The sequence below is a fragment of the Ceratotherium simum genome, chromosome 15 (assembly GCF_057802395.1).
Source record: "Ceratotherium simum simum isolate JZ-2026a chromosome 15, ASM5780239v1, whole genome shotgun sequence".
Classification (NCBI taxonomy): Eukaryota; Metazoa; Chordata; class Mammalia; order Perissodactyla; family Rhinocerotidae; genus Ceratotherium; species Ceratotherium simum.
The window spans coordinates 63708275-63714527 of record NC_141914.1 but is presented as its reverse complement, the minus strand read 5'-3'; the positions used below and the strand labels follow the sequence as shown (position 1 = coordinate 63714527).

The following is a 6253-nucleotide window of genomic DNA, read 5'->3' as shown; positions in this document are numbered from 1 at the left end:
TGGGAGTGTTATTCATCAGGTCCCTGGCGTGCCCTCCCTGGGTTTCCCAAGCACTTGTCTCATCCAGGACAGGAGAAGCCCAGGAGGGGACAGAAGCTGGAGGAAGCAGGGCTCCAGCTCCCCCTCACAGCTCATTCCCTTCCATTCCCCAAGAATGCAGAATCCTCAGGAATTTCTCCTCACACAGTAGTCTCTGCAGAGCCCCTCAATTCACCATCTGAAGAAGACATGGGGACAACTTTTCAGGTGAGTCTCAGTCTCCCCAACTGTCATCAGAGATGGTTGGGCTACAAGGTCTCTGGCCTCAGCTCCCCTGCCCTCCCTGCTCTGGATCCCAGAGCCTGGCCCAGGTCCAAGTCCTGTTTATGGAAGTGCCTGCCTCCTGGTGGTAGTGCAACATGAGAAGCAGTGGGAATGCAGGTTAGTTGTGGGCTAAAGGGGCTGTTTCTGATGGACTTTGGCTGTCTGTCTTCTAGAACGATGTGGTCAACTTCCAGAAGTGGGGTGGAGTAAGCAGCTGTGACCTAACTGTGGGGAAGGTGGGAGTGTAAATCAGAGACTTCCCTGGGCAAGACCCTCTGTGACCCCATCCCTTGGGTCTTACATTTGATTGGGAAAATTGGATACACAGAGCTGGGGATCCCATCACATTGGTAGGTGGGGGAAGGCACTAGCATCAAGGACACCTTCCTGGAGAAGAAGCTATTTCAACCCAACTGTGAGAACAGGCAAGTCCTGGATGGAATTGGAGGGAAGGAGGGTTCCTACGTGAGCAAACACCACAGACCAGCTCCTTAACCCTCTCCCCACCCCCTACAAAGCCCTTGCAGGGTCCCCCACCCAAGCCCTGTCTGCATCCTGTCCTTCCTCTGTTCCCACAATTCAAGGTAATTGAAGACACCCCGCTGCTCCAGGAGGCTGCAAATCAATACAACATCAAGCCAAGGAGCAATTTGGGGCCTGGTTCCAGGCCATGGAGCCCCTAAGGGAGGATGAGAAGTGAGTCAGGGCAGGAATTGGGTGTGGGCATGGCAGACTCTTTCTAATGGCCAGCTCCAGAGCCCATGGCTGTGGTTCCCTGGTCAGCTACAGACCTTCTTGCATGGTGACACCTGAGTCACTGCGACTCCAGCTGCCGGCAGGCTCTAGGATGGACAACTGAGGTGTGGCTCCTGGTGGCTCACAGCTCCACTCTGTCCTGTAGATACAGCCTGTCCTGCCAGCTGGAGCCCCCATTCCAGTGGGCTAGCAAGGTGCAAATATTCTTCAAGGCCAAGAAGAATCAGCAATCTTCCAGCTCCAGAGCTGGGCTTATTTCCTACCTTCTGACACACAATGTCTTACCAATAAGACTAGAAGGGTTGTTACTCCTTGCTGACTTGATGGAATCAGCATCCCCGCATGGATCCTGTCACCTGGACAGTGCAATTCCCTGCTTCCATTGAGTTACAGCTTCCTAAACACTTTCCTAATACAGTTTCCTAAATATTTCCTAAATATGGACAGGCAGTGGCCCCTTCTATTTGTTTATACTCACTCTCTGCTCACTTTTCTGCTGTGTCTTTTGTGTTTTCTTAATGATTTGAAGATTTTTTTTAATTTTTTATTTATTTTTTAAAATTAATTAATTAATTAATTTTTCCCCCAAAGCCCCAGTAGATAGTTGTATGTCATAGCTGCACATCCTTCTAGTTGCTGTATGTGGGACACGGCCTCAGCATGGCCAGAGAAGTGGTTCCTCGGTGCGCGCCCGGGATCCGAACCTGGGCCGCCAGCAGCGGAGCACGCGCACTTAACCACTAAACCACGGGGCCGGCCTGAAGATTTTTTTTTTTTTTTAAGATGTTCTATAAAATAATACTTTATTGGTTCCTTTCTATTGTAAATATTTCCTCCTATTCTGGCCCTTGTATTTTATTATCTATTTTTAACTTATTGATATATATTAATAAGTTAATTCTCAATATCAAGTTTATATCCAGCATCCTTTCTAAGATTCACTTTTTCATTGTAGTAATTGGTAGATGATGGTGAATTTCCCGTTCATGCAACGGTACCGTCCACGTCTACTGGCAGTTTGATTTCTTGCTTGTTGATCCTTATGCCTTTTATTTTATTTTACTGTGTTAATGCTCTGATTCCCCTTCCAGTGGCATGTTGAAGAAGTTAGTGATAGCAGGCATCTTTCTCTGGTTTTCATCCCAGGGGAAAAAGCTTTCAATAATTCTGTATTAAGTATGATGTTTGCTATAGGTTCATTTTAAACAATCAATCAAATGAAATTGCCTACTTTTACCATTTTAAGAGTTTTTTTAATGAATCAATATTGAATTTTATTAAATTATGTTTTACATTGATTCTAGATGATGATATAATTTTCTCTTTTACTTTTCTGCTAATGGGATGGTCTCTGTGATTTAATTTTGAATGCTAAACCACCCTTGTCATTTTTTAGTATATCCCACTTAGTAGTGATGTATTGTATTTTCACACATGCTGAATTCATAGAATAATATTTTGCTTAGAATATTTATATCTGTGTTTATGAAAGAGATGACCTCTAATTTTATTTTCCCCTAATGACCTGGTCAAATTGTGGTATCACTTTTATGCTGGCCTCATAAAATAAACTGAAAAGTATTTCCCCTTTTCCTCCTCTTTGGGAGAGTTTGGAAAATCTAGGTGATTTTTTTTCCTTCCTTATGTTTGGAATCTTTCAGTAGTCTGGGTCAGGAGTTTTCCTTGGCAAAGTTTTTGTTGTTGTTGATTGGTTATTGATTTGAGTTTTAAATAATTAATCCACTTTATTCAATAGAGAAGTTTTCCCATTTTATGTTTTTTCCTGTGTGTGTCAGTTTCGATAAGTTGTTTTTTTGAATGTGGTCCATTTTGATCTCTGTTGTGAAATTTTTATCATAAATATTTCATAAAATCTGCTTAGTATGTTGTTAATGTCTGTGGGTCTTGTAGAGGATGCCCATGTTTTGATTCCTGATATTGGTAATTTAGTTTCTTTTCTTTTTTTTCCATCTGTTTTGCTAGAGGTTTATTGATTTTATTAACATCAACAAAACAACTTTTAGCATTGTTGATTTGCTTCTATTGTATTTTTCTATGCCATTGATTTCTGCTCTTAATTTTACTGTTGCCTTAATCTTATATTCTTCCAGTTTGATAGCTGTTTTTTAGTTCTTGGGAAGGAAGCTGAGATTAATGATATCAGTCTTTCTTCTATTCTAATTTACTCATTGAAGGCTATAAATTCACCTCTAAGCACTGATTTAGCTGGCATCCCATGTCTACACTGGTGTATTTCCAAACCCTGTGCCTGCTTCTATGATAGAAGTGTGTATAGACTAGATTAAGTACACCAAAGAAACAGTGGTCAAGTTTAGGTATGGACAAAGACTCCCTCAAGGTGTTTTACCGTGTCTTGTAAATTGAAAAAGCATGCTTTTAATAATTAAAGAATGATCAAATGCAGTAAGATTCTGAGAATCCTATATACTAGCTCAAAAATATTGTGGCCCCAGGAGGGGCAATGTATACAATGGCAGGGCATGAAGGACCAGTCTAGAACTCTGGCCATACAGCGTAGGAGCTTAGAGCAGGAGAGGTGGAGACAGAACGCCTCCTGCAACTCTGGGTTTGCCGTTTACTATGTTGGCAAGCTTAGTCCACATCTTTGTGCCTAAGTTTCCTCATAGGTAAAATGTTTTCTGTAAAGAGTAAATGATTTTATATTTATATGTAATCACAGAAGATTGATTTGTTAATCAGAGCCTGTTCTTCTCAAAAACAGTCACTCAGGGACACAGAGGAGGAAGAATAAGCCACTGCAGACAGTTGTTTCGAACAGGCACCTGGGAAGGTGGATACACAAGCCCACCGTTCCCTGGGTTGGCCAGGGCGGGCAGAGGGGCATGGACCTCCCAACACACGGATTCCGCGGTGCGGAGAAAAGAGGGGACACCTGCCAAGGGGCCAGGACAGGTAGAGGGCCGGGTTCGCTGTAGGGGGACGTCGGAGCCCAGCCGGGGGAGGGGCGGGAGCTGCTCGGCAGGCGGGAGGACGACGGGGCCGGGTTGGGGAAGGTGGGGAGGAGCTGGGCAGGGCGGGGTCTCGGGACCAGGCCCCGAAATACGGGAGGACTGCCCGCTTTATCGACCACTGCAGGACCGGGTCCACGAGGAGAGGAAAAGGGTGGGGCCGCTCAGGCCACGCCTCGGGCAGACACCCGCCCCTGCCCCACCTGTGGCCCGCCTCCTCCCCGGGGCCTGCCCAGCCACGCCCAGGCCCCCCGCCATGTCCAAGGGTCCGTCTCCGCCCCCATTCGTGGCCCCGCAGCCTCCGCCAGAGCCGTCCCACACCAGGCCACGCCCCCTCCAGTGAACCCCCGCCCTAGCCCCACTCCGTTCCATTTATGGCCCCGCCACGCCTTGGGCTCCGCCCCTGCACTGGCCCCGCCTACGACCAGCGGACCCCCCACACACACACACACCCCCAACCCCCCATGACCCATCTGAGGGCCAGTAACCAACCCGCTGAAGACCCAGCCTCCTCCCCGCCCCAATTGTCAGTCCCGCCCCCGATCCCCTTTGGCACCTCCCCCGTTCCCGCCCCCTTGACGCTCATTGGTTTCTTTCCGATTGCGCGGGGGGCGGGGCCAGCAGCGCTGTGCTCCTCGGGACTGGTCAGCGGCGCAGAGGGGGCGGGCTCGCGCCGCAGGGGACGTCTTGGTCTGATGGCGAGGTGCCGCTACCACTGCTTCAGTCGCTTCAGTGCCTCAGTCTCAGTCGCCTTAGTCCTCTCGGACTAGGTCTCTTCAGGCTCCGCTGCTACCTCGATGGCCTCGGACTCTGCCTCTGCCCACCCCATTGCCCCGTCTCTACCCCCTGAGCCCCGCTCCGGCCTCCCGCCGGCCCGCCAAGGAAACGCTCTCTGCCGAGGGACAGGTGAGTGGTTGGGGGCGGGGCTGGAGAGGGGCGGGGGTCAGGGACCGGGTCTGGGGTCAGGGGTCAGGGTCGAGCCGGGTTCCTGGGCGGAGCCTGGGATCGGGAGTCAGGGGTGGAGCTGAGATGGGGGCCAGGCCTGGGATCGGGGTGGTGCCGGGGTCAGGGCAGGGACCCGGGTCGAAAAATCGTTGGCAGCCTTTTGGTTTTTTGTTGTTCCTATGAAAGTGATGTGCTTTTTTCTTTGCCCGATTTTAAGATGTTCTGTCTCGGTACCTGTGCACGTGCATGTGTTTTTTATCTGTCCTACTCGGGGCTCACAGAACTTTTTGAATGGTGCATTGAGTCTTTCATCAGGTTTGGGAAATTCTCAGTCGTTATTCATTCAAATACTGCTATTGCCTCCTTTTTCCTGTCTTTCTGGTTACACAGATGTGGGACTTGTTGACCGTGTCCCACATCTTTCTTTTGCTCTGTACTTTGTTTTCATTCTTTTTTTATATTTTCTTCTCTCTGAACTTCAGTTTCAGATCCAAATATCTAAAAGTTTAGATATTTTTTATTGGCCCTGAGTTTTTCTAATTATTTCATCACTTCTGGCTGCTTTACTTTTAAAGCATCCAGTAACTTTTTTTTTTCCTGAGGAATGTTTGCTCTGAGGTAACATCTGTTGCCAAGCTTCCTCTTTTTTTCTTTTTGTGAGCTGCCACAGCATGGCCACTGACAGACAGTGGTGTGGGTCTGCACCCAGGAATCGAACTCAGAGCACACAGAACTTAACCACTAGACCACTGGGGCTGGCCCCCAATAACTTCTTAATTGCAGATATTATGTTTTTCAGTGATAGAATGTCTATTTGATTACTTTTCTACAGACTCCAAGACTGTTGAATTTCTTCGTTTTCATCCATTAATTTCTCTCTTCCTGTTTTTAAACGTATTGATCATTTTTTCTTATCAAATTTATTGAAGAATGATTTACATAAAATAAATTTCTTCCATTTAAGATATACAATTTGATGAGTTTGACAGTTGTGTACAGCCATAACACAGAGCATTTCCATCACCCCCCAAAAAATTCCTTGTGTCCCTTTGCAGTCCATTCCTTGCTCTGCCTCTGGGTTCCAGGAAAACACAGACATACCTTTTTTCATTTTAGAGTAGTTTGCATTTTGTATTAGTGTAGTCATGCCCTGTGTGCCCTTTTTCTCTCTGGTTTCTTTCACTCAGTGGAATAATTTTGAGATTCATCCATGTTGTGAGTATCAGCACAGTGTTCAATAGCAATGGTGAGAGTGGACA

General features: G+C 47.1%; 1 long non-coding RNA gene across 7 annotated transcripts in view; it reads left to right on the top strand.

Moving 5' to 3' along the window:
• Positions 1-4680: 4680 nt before the first annotated feature.
• The window catches only part of LOC147915232 (uncharacterized), a 38480-nt gene continuing 36907 nt past the window's right edge, over positions 4681-6253 (top strand). For 4 of the 7 annotated variants that reach the window (XR_015554536.1, XR_015554537.1, XR_015554541.1 and 1 more), the window contains exon 1: positions 4709-4955. This is a non-coding gene — a long non-coding RNA (uncharacterized LOC147915232). Of the gene's footprint in view, positions 4956-6253 lie in introns of all 7 variants that reach the window. The other 3 variants (XR_015554539.1, XR_015554538.1, XR_015554540.1) reach the window with 2 other exon arrangements.